Here is a 14,241-nt window from a genome sequence, read left to right on the forward strand (position 1 = left end):
AAGCTTGAAAAATGTGTAGTTTTTTCATGGATCTGGAATGAAAACAGAGTAACACTAATTTTCCTTATGTATTATAAGCCACCAGGCCACACTTCACTTTTTACAAATATTTTGTGTTGTTATTATGTTCAGGCAAACTGATGTTCTCTGCACTCTGTGTTATGAGAAGTCTTTCAGCCTCACTTCTTTTGATCTTGCTTATATTTCTACACTAAAATGAGTAGATAATTTGCATCATTCAGTCTTCCTTTTTCATAGTTTATCCCTTATGAAGTGGAAGTATAAAATTAATTTTTACCATGGTGGATAGGACTGCTCCATGCTTTGCCACAAAAAAATTGTCCATGAATTAATGCTGGGAATGACCCCAAGCAGTGGATCTTTCACATAATATTCTTTGACATGCGTGGTACAATTTACACCCTGTAGATGATTGTCAGTTGTCACAGGAACCATTGACAATATCATTTTTGATTAGCTCTTATCTTTAAACTCTTTGTAAAAATAGAGCATAAGCACTTGAGGAGCTGTATATTCAGAAGCTATGGGCACAGCTGTACTAATACTGTCCTTGGCTGCCACCACTGGAAATCAGCAATGACCTTCCTTGTTAGCAATGTACCCCAGTACAAGAATTAAAGCTTATAATGGCTTACCTGAAAAGAGCACATTAGTTACCCCTACTACTTTTTCTACAGGTCTACTTTACCTTAAAAAACTACATACATGACTTCAGAGACTGCTATAAACCCTAAGCCCTTTGTTGTACACACACAGTCAGTGAAGAATAAACTATAGTTTCTATAGTTATAGTAAGCAGTCATTATGTGCAGATACATTAGAATAGGTTATTTCTTGTTTAACTGTGTTGAATTATTCACAAGCATATGCAGAATAGTTGTTTACATAGTTCCTTTGTGTAATATGGGAAGCCATCCTGGCAAAGATAAACACCCTACATGCATATAACATTTCCTATTTCGATTGACAGAGTTTCTTTAAATTATTTATAATTATTTCCTTTATTCATTTTTGTTATGACTGGTCTGAAACAGGCATGCACAAAAGCAATTTTAACTGTGCACTGAATTAATATGAATAAATATTCCAAAAGGCCAGGATTATACACCTTTCACATGTTTTCCCCTGTGGAGTTTACTTAGCAAAATCATGTATCACACAATTTCTGGTAATACAGTGAGTGATTTAGAACATTTCCTTTTTTATAAATTTGTTTCTTTTTTTTTTTTTTTCCCTGTTACTACCTGAATAAAATGGAGAATAAAGAAGAGAGGAAAAGAAGAGAGGAATACAGTAGTAGGAATGAAAAATATACTTAGGTGAATATATATATATAGATAGATAGATTATTTTATTACTTTTAACATGAAGTATGAAGTATTCCATCAGGGGTGCTTGGAGTTCTGCAAAAGTAATCAATTCTTTATCTTTATCTATTTAAGATAAATCTATTTAAGATAAACATAGGTTTTAGTGTATTGCAAGTTATTTGTAGTCATCTTCTCTATTTTATTATATTTAAAAATCAAATACTTTGTGATGTTATATTAAGAAATATATTCAATTCTCTAGTTAGAGAATGGGATTAGATCATGGTATCACTGAAGTAGACTCATGCTGAACTTTATATTTTTACTCTACATATTTTAATTAGTAATCAGCAAACTTGTGATTTAGATTCTATTTTTAGTATCTGTATCATTCTGAATTGAATATTGAATTGAACATTTCAAAATATTTGTATTTGATATACGTTATTTCTATAGTTCACAACATCGAAGCTGAAGGAATAAGGATTTAAATTTGAGTAAAGTTTAGCAAATTTGTCATCCGCAAAACAGCTGAAGTGGTCATCTCTCAAAATTTGAGTTATTTCGAGTATAAGAACTGAGTGCCAGGATAATGTATGGAAGCAAAGGGGACAACAATGTCCCCTTTGTAAAACATTACCTTGCATCTATGGTAAGTATGCATGCTCTACCCTTGTGGCAAACACAAAGTAATCAGTTCAGACTGCAGTGAAAATAGGACTAATCTGATTTAAATTACCTTGCACTTACTAGGGTAAAACCTAAGAATTATCGTGGATCAACTGTGTCTCCAACCTTAGTTCTGTCTTGAGTTATCTTCTGTTATATGAGTCCCAGATAAATATTAGCTAACACAGAGAGAGATAAGTATTTTTATGATCCAGTTGTTAAGCCCAAATATGAGTGGGGTTACTTCAGTGCCAGATCCCATTCACAAATGTATCAGAGAATCACAGAATCACAGAATGGGCAGGGTTGGGAGGATCTGAAGATCTTCTAGTCCAACCCCCCCTGCCAAGAAGGATCACCTAGAGCATGTTGTACAGGATGGCATCCATGGGGGTTTTGAATGTCTCCAGAGAAGGAGACTCCACAGCCTCTCTGGGCAATCTGTTCCAGTGTTCTGTTACCCTCACAGTAAAGAAGTGCCCCTTCATATTGAGCTGGAACCTCCTTTGCTTCAGTTTGTGCCCATTGCCTTTCATCCTGTCAATGGGTACAACTGAAAAGAGACCAGCTCCATCCTCTCAACACCCTCCCTTCAGATATTTATACACATTAATGAGGTCTCCACTCAGTCTTCTCTTTTCCAGGCTAAACAGGCCCAGTTCTTTAAGCCTGTCCTCATAAGACAGGAGCTCCAGTCCTCTATCTTCAAAGCCCTCTTCTGGACTCATACCAGTAGTTCCACATCCCTCTTGTACTGGGGAGCCCAGAACTGGACACAATACTCCAGGTGTGGCCTCATCAGGTCTGAGGAGAGGGGGAGGATCACCTCCCTTGACCTGCTGGCAACACTCTTCCAACTACACCCCAGGATACCATTGGCCTTCTTTGCCCCAAGGGCACATGGCTGACTGACTCATGGTCAGCCTGCTGTCCACCAGGACTTCCAAATGTAGACTGGAACAACTTCATGAGGAGAAAGTATGCTTTTTTATTGTCAAGGCTACCTGTTAATCTGATACCTAAGGTGCTCGTCAGGCATGAGTTCAAATATTCTTATTTTAAATATTTTCCTAACCACAAGACAAAAAACCATCCTCATAATTCTTTCACCTGTTCACCTTATATTGCAAGTGCCCCAAATATTTGATACACCTCACATGAAAATAATTAAATGTGTTTATTTTTATTTGTTTATTTGTTTGGGGTGAGAGAAGTTGCACATTTTAATTTAATGTTTATCTAGATGGAAGCCTTTATTAATCTTGTTCTTAATTTCTGTCATTGAACAGAAAAAATAATTACTCAGAAAAAAAAGTCAATGAGATCTTGTAACTAACATGCTGGTGCTTTTGGGATGTCATCTCTGTATTTTTATTCCCAGAGGCTGGAAAGGGTTTGTTCCAACTGAAGGTAACATTGTGGTCCCAGTGGTAAAATCCCAAATCCCTAATTCCTAGAGTCTGACTACTAAATTCCAGAACTGGTACTCCCCACCTTGCAAAAATTCACTCCTATCAGACTTTCAGATGGGTAGTGCAGTACATTAGCTATATATACCATACCATACGCTTTGTTGGGTTAAAAACTGGCTGGATAGCTGGGCCCAAAGAGTTGTGTTGAATGGAGTCAAATCCAGTTGGAGGCCACTCACTAGTGGCATTCCCCAGGGCTCAGTACTGGGGCCAGTCTTCTTTAATATCTTTATCAATGATCTGGATGAGGGGATCGAGTGCACCCTCAGTAAGTTTGCAGATGACACCAAGTTAGGTGCGTGTGTCAATCTGCTCGAGGGTAGGAAGGCTCTGCAGGAGGACCTGGATAGGCTGGACCAATGAGCTGAGGCCAACTGTATGAAGTTCGTATGAAGTTCAACAAGGCCAAGTGCCGGGTCCTGCACCTGGGGCACAACAACCCCAAGCAGCGCTACAGGCTGGGAGATGAGTGGCTGGAAAAGCTGCCTTGCAGAGAGCAACCTGGGAGTTTTGGTTGCTGGTTGGCTGAATATGAACCAGCAGTGTGTTCAGGTGGCCAAGAAGGCCAACAGCATCCTGGCTTGTATCAGAAGCAGCGTGGCCAGCAGGACCAGGGAAGTGATTGTCCCCCTGTACTCAGCTCTGGTGAGGCCGCACCTCTAGTATTGTGTTCAATTTTGGGCCCCTCGCTACAAGAAGGACATTGAGGTGCTCGAGCGAGTCCAGAGAAGGGCAACGAAGCTGGTGAAGGGTTTGGAGAAAAAGTCTTACGAGGAGTGGCTGAGGGAGCTGGGCTTGTTCAGCCTGGAGAAAAGAGGCTCAGGGGTGACCTTATCGCACTCTACAGGTACCTTAAGGGAGACTGTAGAGAGGTGGGGGTTGGTCTATTCTCCCTCGTGCCTGGTGACAGGACGAGGGGGAATGGGCTTAGGGTGCGCCAGGGGAGTTTTAGGCTGGATCTTAGGAAGAACTTCTTTACCGAAAGGGTTGTTAGACACTGGAACGGGCTGCCCAAGGAAGTGGTGGAGTCACCATCCCTGGAGGTCTTTAAAAGACGTTTAGATGTAGAGCTTAGGGATATGGTTTAGTGGAGGACTTGATAGTGTTAGGTCAGAGGTTGGAGGTGATCTTGGAGGTCTCTTCCAACCTAGACTATTCTGTGATACCATACGGTATTATACAATGCTACTGCATAGTATATTAATTTTTATACTTTATGTATCCATATGTACATACATCTTAAAGGGTCAAATTCGTAGGATATTAATTTAAACCAAGCATATGCCATCAAAAATCACCTAGAGTAGTAGTGAAAATCAAAGGTCCTAAGAGCATAATTCTGTTAATTTATAGATTTCAGGTTTATTCATAATATAATCTTTATGATTACTGAAATAATATCACTGTACTGTGACATAAAAAAAAAAGAGATTGAAGCCAGACATAATTTTTCTTCCAATCAGCCTCTGAAATATGTACAATGGGGTTATTCACACAATCTACTCGAGAAAGTAATTTAGGTATAAATTTGAAGATGACAGTTAAAAACCCATGTTCCTATACAGTCTACAGAGAGAGGTAAGAACCACTGAGGAGATGATTCAGAGTTCAGTAGATAAACTCCTGAAGTGCAAATACCACACAAAGCATGTAAAGAGCATACCTGCACATTGGACAGATGGCAGATATATTGTATTTGAATGTGAATATAAAAGAAAGAGCCTGCATTTCATTATGGTCATGGGACACTATTAAAATACATAGGTTATGAATCAAAATCTCTTATGACAATAGTTGCACATAGGAGAAAGCACTGAAAAAATAAAGTGAAATTCAGGTGATGCCTGTAAAGTGAAGGCAAAATCACACAATCTCAACTAATCACTTGATTAGTGATCAATGTCATTTCACATAAAATAAGTAAAGGTGAAAATGAAACACTGACATTGTGAACACTTGATTAAATCTGGAGCCGATTAGGCTGGCACAGTTAAGGGTAAGAGTACAGGTGGTAAATCATCTCACTCTTGGGTCAAGTCAGAGAAAAGATACAATTAGAGACAAGCATACTGCAGCCAAGATGATTCAAAGAATGGAAAATTAAATGCTTGTTAGCAAAGCCCTAACAGGCATTAAGAGTAATATGTTAAATAACTGCTGTTTGGGATTTAAAGTGTTCTGTGCACATCTGTAGAGGTAACATGTAAATTCTTGTTTCCCTGCTTCTCTGTTTAGAATCTTGTCTGTAAATTACATAATTCATTCACAAGGAACAATCCTTGCATTTATTTATTCATTTATTTATTTCCCTTCATACCCAGATATCCAGAATGGGTTTTTGCTTCGTCCAAGAGCTTATCAGCATGTTTTTCTGTATATGCTATTCCATATAAGATTTCATTGCTATAGGATCTGGCTTCTTTCCAGCACTGTATTATGCATTAATTAATATACTTTAGAAACACAAAAGAAACTTTAGCCAGACATAAATTATTGGGCTTGGTATAAAAGTAACTGGATGAAATTTAATGACCTGTGTTATACATCAGATTAAATAGTCTAAAGGTCCATTTTTGCCGTAAGCTCTGTGGTTACATTTAAAGTAGTGGATGCAAGGACATAGTGATGCTTAAAGGCTGATGTAGCAGTATTTGACATGCACCAAGTCCTCCTTGTCCTCATTTCACATTTATGTCTTTCTCTCATAAGAAGAGAACAATATCCCAGGGCTTTAATGAGATTCCTAATCTAAGCAATTAGAGAATTAGGAATTCATTTGACACTTCAGCATCCAACATGATATTTGACCTGTGAAACTATTACTGCATCAGGGCTAACTCCTGTTCGACTGTCTCTAATAGTCACTAAGACACCTTGGCCTTCCAAGACAAAGTCTGTCCATGTCTAGAAATAGGTAATATATGCAGGGCAAGCAGGCGATCAGGCCCAGTCAGCATGGGTTTATGAAGGGCAGGTCCTACTTGACAAACCTGATCTCCTTCTATGACAAAGTGACGCGCTGGGTGGATGAGGGAAAGGCTCTGGATGTGGTCTACCTTGACTTCAGCAAGGCTTTTGACACCATTTCCCACAGCATTCTCCTCAAGAAACTGGCTGCTCTTGGCTTGGACTGGCGCACGCTTCGTTGGGTTAGAAACTGGCTGGATAGCCGGGCCCAAAGAGTCGTGGTAAATGGAGTCAAATCCAGTTGGAGGCCGGTCACTAGTGGCGTTCCCCAAGGCTCGGTGCTGGGACCGGTCCTCTTCAATATCTTCATTGATGTTCTGGATGAGGGCAATGAGTGCACCCTCAGTAAGTTTGCAGATGACACCAAGTTAGGTGCGTGTGTCAATCTACTCGAGGGTAGGAAGGCTCTGCAGGAGGATCTGGAGAGGCTGGACCGATGGGCTGAGGTCAACTGCATGAAGTTCAACAAGGCCAAGTGCCGGGTCCTGCACCTGGGGCGCAATAACCCCAAGCAGAACTACAGGCTGGGAGATGAGTGGTTGGAGAGCTGGCAGGCAGAGAAGGACCTGGGAGTTTTGGTTGACAGTCAGCTGAATATGAGCCAGCAGTGTGCTCAGGTGGCCAAGAAGGCCAACAGCATCCTGGCCTGTATAAGAAACAGTGTGGCCAGCAGTGTTAGGGAGGTGATCGTCCCCCTGTACACGGCTCTGGTGAAGCCGCACCTCGAGTACTGTGTTCAGTTTTGGGCCCCTCGCTACAAGAAGGACATTGAGGTGCTCGAGCAAGTCCAGAGAAGGGCAACGAAGCTGGTGAGGGGCCTGGAGAACAAGTCTTACGAGGAGCGGCTGAGGGAGCTGGGCTTGTTCAGCCTGGAGAAAAGGAGGCTCAGGGGTGACCTTATCGCTCTCTACAGGTGCCTCAAGGGAGGCTGTAGCGAGGTGGGGGTTGGTCTGTTCTCCCACGTGCCTGGTGACAGGACGAGGGGGAATGGGCTTAGGGTGCGCCAGGGGAGTTTTAGGTTGGATCTTAGGAAGAACTTCTTTACCGAAAGGGTTGTTAGACACTGGAACGGGCTGCCCAGGGAAGTGGTGGAGTCACCATCCCTGGAGGTCTTTAAAAGACATTTAGATGTAGAGCTTAGGGATATCGTTTAGTGGGGACTGTTAGTGTTAGGTCAGAGGTTGGACTTGATGGTCTTGAGGTCTCTTCCAACCTAGAAATTCTGTGATTCTGTGATCTCATGTTTTGTTCCAAAGCAATAAATTCATTTTTTCGATCTCTTGAGCCTTGATCATTAATAACCTCAATAAGACGGAAAAGCGCAGCTTTGAAACTGATAACGTTTATAGGGACAGCTTGGGTCAGCAGAAGGTGGGTGAGTTTGCATATTGGATCCTTGCTGTTAAAGACGCAAGCTTCAGTGGTTGATATCAGTTAATATTTCCAAAGGCTGACAGTTTTGCATGGATTTGATCTTTTATTTATAGTGAAATTTTGCAGAATCTGTACTGCATTCTTGCAGTTCTGCTGCTTTTTCTATTATTTTTTTTTTTTTACTAGTCTTGGCTTGCAAAAAAAGAGGTCTTTCATCATATTTTTATGTTTGCAAGTCAAGATAAACAAATAGCTCAGGTTTAAGTAGAGTCCATAGTATACTCCAGTAAAGTGGTAAATAACACCAATATTATCCAGAAAATTATGTTCAGTTTACAAAAAAAAAAAAAGAAAAGAAAAGAAAAAAAAAGTTTTTGCTTTATCTGAATGCACACTTCACTGCATTAAGTTTGGAATAAATATTGTTTTCAGAAATGAACTGAAAAAGATGATTTTCCATTAACTGTATAATTACTGGCCAGATGTTTCTGTTTAGAATTAAAATTGGGTCTGTGTACCACTCTCAATGTCGTATCATGCAAATATGTTATATAATTCAGCTGGGCCTGTTTGAAAATACCAGTCTGTATATTTAGCTTCCCAATTTCCTTTGCTATTCTGAAAGACATGCACTGAGCTTTAACAGTCATTCCAATGTAAAGCAACTGCTTTCCATGTCAAACAAAAGCCCTTATTAGTGTGAGATAATGTGTCAGCTACTAAGAAGATTCTGGTATGCTAGCAAACTAATAAATATTCATAAATAAACTTGAACTAGACAATGCACAGATTTTCCTAAGAATGTGCTACAGTCTTAATCCAGAGAGCATAGTAGTAATTAACAGATAAAAGAGGAGGTTCATTAAATGAATATGCAGTGTCATGAAATCAGAGCTGTGCATTGATCACTGCTAACTTATGGATTCTTCCTTAGTTAGGATATTTTGACACACCATTTATCACTAGTCCTATTTTTAGATTTTTAATTAGCAGATCACCAGCCCTTACCTCATTAACCTAGCTTCTGCAAAAACATTATTTCTAGAGATAATAGCTAGGTTAGAATAATCACCACTCCCAATTTATCCAGCTGCATTGAAGGACAGGACTTCAGCTTCTGTGACATGAAACTACATTTCATACTGTGCAAATCTGACCTCGATTCAACAGCATACATCTTTTTTTTCTTTTTTTTTTTCTTTTTTTTTCTGAACAATTTCTCTTAATTTCTTTTAAATGTATTAACCTCAAAACGTGCAACTTGTCAATGACAACAGAAACATTTTCCTAATTTACCTTAAATTCTTGTTTCTAAACCTCTGTTTGCAAAAATATTTTGGGATAAAGTTCAGCAGAAAATTGTACCTTGATGTGTGTTTAACACAGCTTGCTGTGTATTTGTATAGATAGGCTTTTAAATGATTGGCCATTTTCATGAGAGAAAACAGCATTTAAAATGAACCAAGTAAAGACATTTAAACTTAAATTTGTTAAGTATAATAGCTTAAGAAACTAATAAGCAGTAGACAACTGACAAATCAATGAAGTATGTCTTGTGCAGGTGTTTCCTTCAATTTGATGTGCCTATTTTATTGCTTATATTATTGGAAGTTATATTCTACCACTGGTGATGGATAGGAGTATACATCATGCCGTACTGTTCCAAGACTATATAATTATCTCTGCAATATGCATGCTGTATTTTCAACATAATGCTTAAGGCATATGGCTTTCCTGTTGCAAGATCCACAATTAAATCATCTTAATATTGTCTTTTTGCTCTAATATATGTAACAACAATGAAAAGATTAGGCTAGCCTCAATTAAATGGCCAATGAATTAGGTAACTGAATAATATTTGCACCCCTGGTTGTTGTATCCAATTAAAATTCCTATCAAATGAAAGAATTGATTAATCTCTTCGAGCAGAGAGGTTTGCATCATGCAAGCAGTCTAAATAATTTACATTAGAGCTTTCAACATCTCATATGCTGTCATCTCTGCCTTGAAAAACAATTTATGGCATACTAAGACTTGCTTTCATTACATGCACTGATTTTGCAATCAATGGTATGCCAAAAGTTCAGAATACAATCTAAGAAGGTCATAGTTCTGCCACTGAAAATAGTTTGTGAAAAGGTCACCTAATTATTTTTGCATTTTATGATGTTTATGGCTGTGCTCTGATATGTAGTCATGTGTATGCAATCTCATTAAGCACTAATGCTAGCTTTGTAATAAAAACAATCCATTTTCTAACTTAAGATCTAATTTTCTCATTTGTTTCATCTTTGATTTAAAAGAATTAGGAGCACAGGACTTTGTCTGAATGAGTACACCAGGTCTGAAGCTTATTATCATATTATTAAATTAATGCAATGAATGACAAAATGATTTTGTTGAAAAAATATAACTTGCTATAATTATGCTGTAAGAAACCGCACATATTTGGAAAGACCACTCAGACTTTATTTCGCAAAACTGGAGGATATGGATCCCATTGCTTAAAATTTGCAGCAAACAGAAAGGATCTTATTAAATTCTGACAATATTTTTCAAGTACAGTGGAAACATCAGTATTTTCATGAAGAATTAATGGGCCTACTTCCACTCATAAGCCTCAAGAATGATAACAGCATTTAATATATGTGGAATATCAAGATGGAATCTGAGAAGCACAGAAAGATTTTCATTAAATACATGAATTTATTTATTAATTTACATCTGGGTCTTTCTTCACCAGGACTACCCGAGTTTGCTGTAATGTTAAAAATAACTGACTTTAAATTAGAGTAACGTTTCATAAGTCATTTAATTTCCATATTAAATATATGTATATATATATATATATTGGGGCAACAAACAATTCAAAATTTATCAGTTTTCACCTGTTTTAATTTTTGCAGATGTCAGCTGCTTCCCAACTCTCTTTGAATCCAAAAATGCAAGGGGAGGGTGTTGCCAAAATCTTTTGATTTAAGGATAGTTTCTGATCCAGAGCATACCAGCTATTCACCAATAAAGTCAGACCACTCCAAAAAAAAAAAAAAAAAAAAAAAAAAAAAAAAAAAAAAGTTAGAGCTTCTTTCCTTTAAAATGTTACCAATAAAAACTGGCTGAATTTCCAGACACCTGTGAGGGATTTGCTCAGATTAATAGCAGAAGAAAAAATTCAGCCTTCTTGATCCTTGCCCTACCTTCTTCTGACATAATTAATTTTATTTATTTATTTTTAATGCAGTAATATAGCTACAATATGAGATGGAAAACCTAGAAGAGCCTTCATCCCTGTCCTGGGAGATAGCCAGTGGGTTAAGCCAATCTTCCAGGGCGTTGGGGGATCTACTTGCTCCAATTTGAAGAGAATGAGATAAACTGAGTCTGCTTCATTGGGTATTGTCCTAAGTGTCTGTGTGTTAGTGTGTTACAAAAGGTGAGTCCTGCTCTGTCCACTGCATCCACGAATGTTGTGAATACCCCATGGCTCCTGAACTGGATCCAAAGTACAGGCATCACACTTTCTCTCCTCTACCTGCATCCCAGAAGAAAAGCTGACATGGACGAACTACCAGAAGGACAGAGGGCCTCAGGTCCCCACACCAGCACCAGATAATGTGGTACATGCTGTGCAGCAGATTTGTGCAAGGGCCCTGAAAGGATGGTGTGATAACAAATGCAGTTCAACACCACTACGTACAAATGTGTGCTTGAAATAAACAATTCCTACAATTTACAACATCTGTAGCAACACAGTAATCCTAGCATCTGTTGCAACAATGACATCTAGTCCCTAACATCTAACACAATTAGACAGTTCAACACTTAATGATTATGGCAACACAGCAAGGGGACCTCAGTTTAACAGCAGAACTCAAATAAAGCTGGTGGTACTCAGCAGATACTCAGAGGAGCTAATAATGAGCTTCATTACACGAGACATAACAGACTGAATATATAAATATCATTATAATGTCGTTCTATAAATGAGTGGATGCTGTAGTCTCATCCTGGACACAGTACTGGTCATCTTGTCTCAGAAAATGCGTTGTGGGGGCAGATTCAAGGAGAGCTCACAAACTACTGATGAATCCTCAAACGTATCTCAGAGACAAAGAGATTAAGAAATTAGGATTGTTTACTTTGGAAATAGGAAGAAAGGACATGATCAAAGTATCTGAAATACTTTTGGAATTGTGTAAAAGACAGAGTGATAGAGTGATATGACTGCTGTGTAAAAGAGAGAGTGATGTGACTGGGAATTACTCTTTTCCATGTCTCAGAGCACAAAGACAAGAGACTGCTCAATGAAATTGAAATGAGGGAAATTAAAACTGACTCTCTGGAACCAACTGGCACTGCCCAGCCTCCTGAGGGCCTATATCCACCATGCACAGGGCCCAGGACCCTATTTCATGTCAGTCGCTGCCTCTGTGTCCCTGTCACTAGACTGTTGTTTGTATTTTGTATCGTATCTCCTGGGCTGACCCAGGCCTGCTACCTTAGTCTTCCCTGGTTTTAATGGAGCCAGTGGGACCCATGGCTGTCACCACCCTGACTTGCCCAGCTGGTCCCCACCATGGTCCAGTGCCCTGTTGAGTAGACACAGCAGGGCCTGTGCCACAGCCACCATCATCTCCCAGCACCCCTTCCCACCAGCACCAACCTCACTCTCACTTCTCCCTGGCAACTTGTACAATGAAATACTGAGTGCCAAAATCTGTAACTGATTTGCAGAACTCACTGCAAAAGAGAAATGTTGATGAGAAGAATTTAGGGGGACTCAGAAACAGGAAAGTCATTAATCTGCATATCCATACTTAATTTAACAAAACATTAATTTTTATGGAAGGTACATTAGGCTTCATACCAACTCCTTCAGGCTTCAACCAACTCCTATTAGAGGTAGATGGGGAGATGACATCTATATGCAGGAGGAGTTTGTTTCACATAGTGCTGTGGAAGAAAACTTCTTCCTCTGAAGTTCCTGATACTGACTACCTGATAGAAGATAACAGCTTACAAGATTTTTCACCTCTTCTGTTTACCACTACAGAACCAGAAAGTAGATAAAAAAATTAAAATAATTCTCCCTCAAGTGGTCACTGGTGCATACATGACTCATATTTTCAATAAAAAAACTATTTGCAGTGCACTGTAGTTGTGTAGTTTTGTAAAAATGTAGAAATTCCTTTATTATTTTATTTTGGTTTTTGTTTGTTTGTTTATTTTATTTTATTTTATTTTATTTATTATATTTTGTTCTGTTCTGTTCTGTTATCTAGGAACAAATATTTCCCATCTCAAATGCAGGGTTTGTGTACCTGGAAATCATTTCATAGAAATGTGAGCTGATGCAGAAGAGGGCTTATTAAATCCCCTTAGGGCTGCTTCCTCCCTACACCACCCATCCACTCTATTCTGCAAATCTTAGCCCAGAAATGATCAGATTTTGAACCTCATGTTACATTGTTAAATGCAGGTCTGCATGACTAGCAAACTAAAGACGGATAAAATCCTAGTTTTTTGTTTGTTTGAAAAATTTAGTTCAGTCACTTTTAACCACATAGGTCTCTATTCTTTCCTTCTTGTGCCATATTTACATGACTTTAGTTGGCTCTTGATGTCCATATTACCTTTGTTGGAAAGATCTCAGGCAACCTTGTACATCGTTGCACTCTACTATTTATCTGGAGATGACCTCCAGACGTGTTTTCCATCCTCAACAATTCTGTGATTCTGTGATACATTAAACAATAGTAGTTTAAAAATGGAATCCCATACAGATCAATTACTTTTCTATTTCCTCTTTATTACGATAGGCGTCTTTCCAGAATAAGAGGTGGGCTTTATCTAAGGTACCACTCTCATGGGGCTTCTGTGTTCTTAAAAGGCAAGCCTAGAGGACAGTGTTTCCCAACAGTGGAAAGTTTGCAAAGCCAGGGAAAAAAAAAAAAAAAAAAAAAGCCTTTTGCTTCCCCCATTAAAATATATTGCTTTATCCCTGTGGGATCTGAGAAAGCCATCAGGACATTCACAGATTTTTGGAGTACATTATATTTGTACTGTAAGTTTTCAGTCAGTTGATATGCTGTGCTGTGTTACCACTAAGCTCCAATTTTCATTTTCTACCTTTTGGATTTCTTTTGTATACATAACTCCAATGGTTAAAGTTAAATTATTTCAATTGTGAACTACTTTGTTCTGCTTCTTTTAGAGATGGGCTAATGATTATATTAAGAAGAAACACATTATTTTGGTATACCTTTAAATAAGGTTTGAATTTTTGATTCTGTAAATCTGTCTGCTGCAAAAGTACATGATTAACTTGTCTGATCTTAATCAAGATTCATCTGTATGTCTTCCTCAGGTACATTTGCCTTTTACTGGATGGCATAAAATATGAAGATGGCAAGATAAAACTCTCCATA

General features: G+C 38.6%; 1 long non-coding RNA gene across 1 annotated transcript; it reads right to left on the reverse strand.

Moving 5' to 3' along the window:
* Nucleotides 1-2,702: 2,702 nt before the first annotated feature.
* LOC118161695 lies at nucleotides 2,703-11,715 on the reverse strand. Its single transcript, XR_004748127.1, has 3 exons — nucleotides 11,705-11,715; nucleotides 9,342-9,343; nucleotides 2,703-2,912 (listed from the first exon to the last, which is right to left on the reverse strand). It is a non-coding gene; the product is annotated as an uncharacterized LOC118161695 (long non-coding RNA).
* Between the last annotated feature and the right edge of the window lie 2,526 nt (nucleotides 11,716-14,241).

Source organism: Oxyura jamaicensis, chromosome 2 (genome assembly GCF_011077185.1).
Source record: "Oxyura jamaicensis isolate SHBP4307 breed ruddy duck chromosome 2, BPBGC_Ojam_1.0, whole genome shotgun sequence".
NCBI classification, from domain to species: domain Eukaryota; kingdom Metazoa; phylum Chordata; class Aves; order Anseriformes; family Anatidae; genus Oxyura; species Oxyura jamaicensis.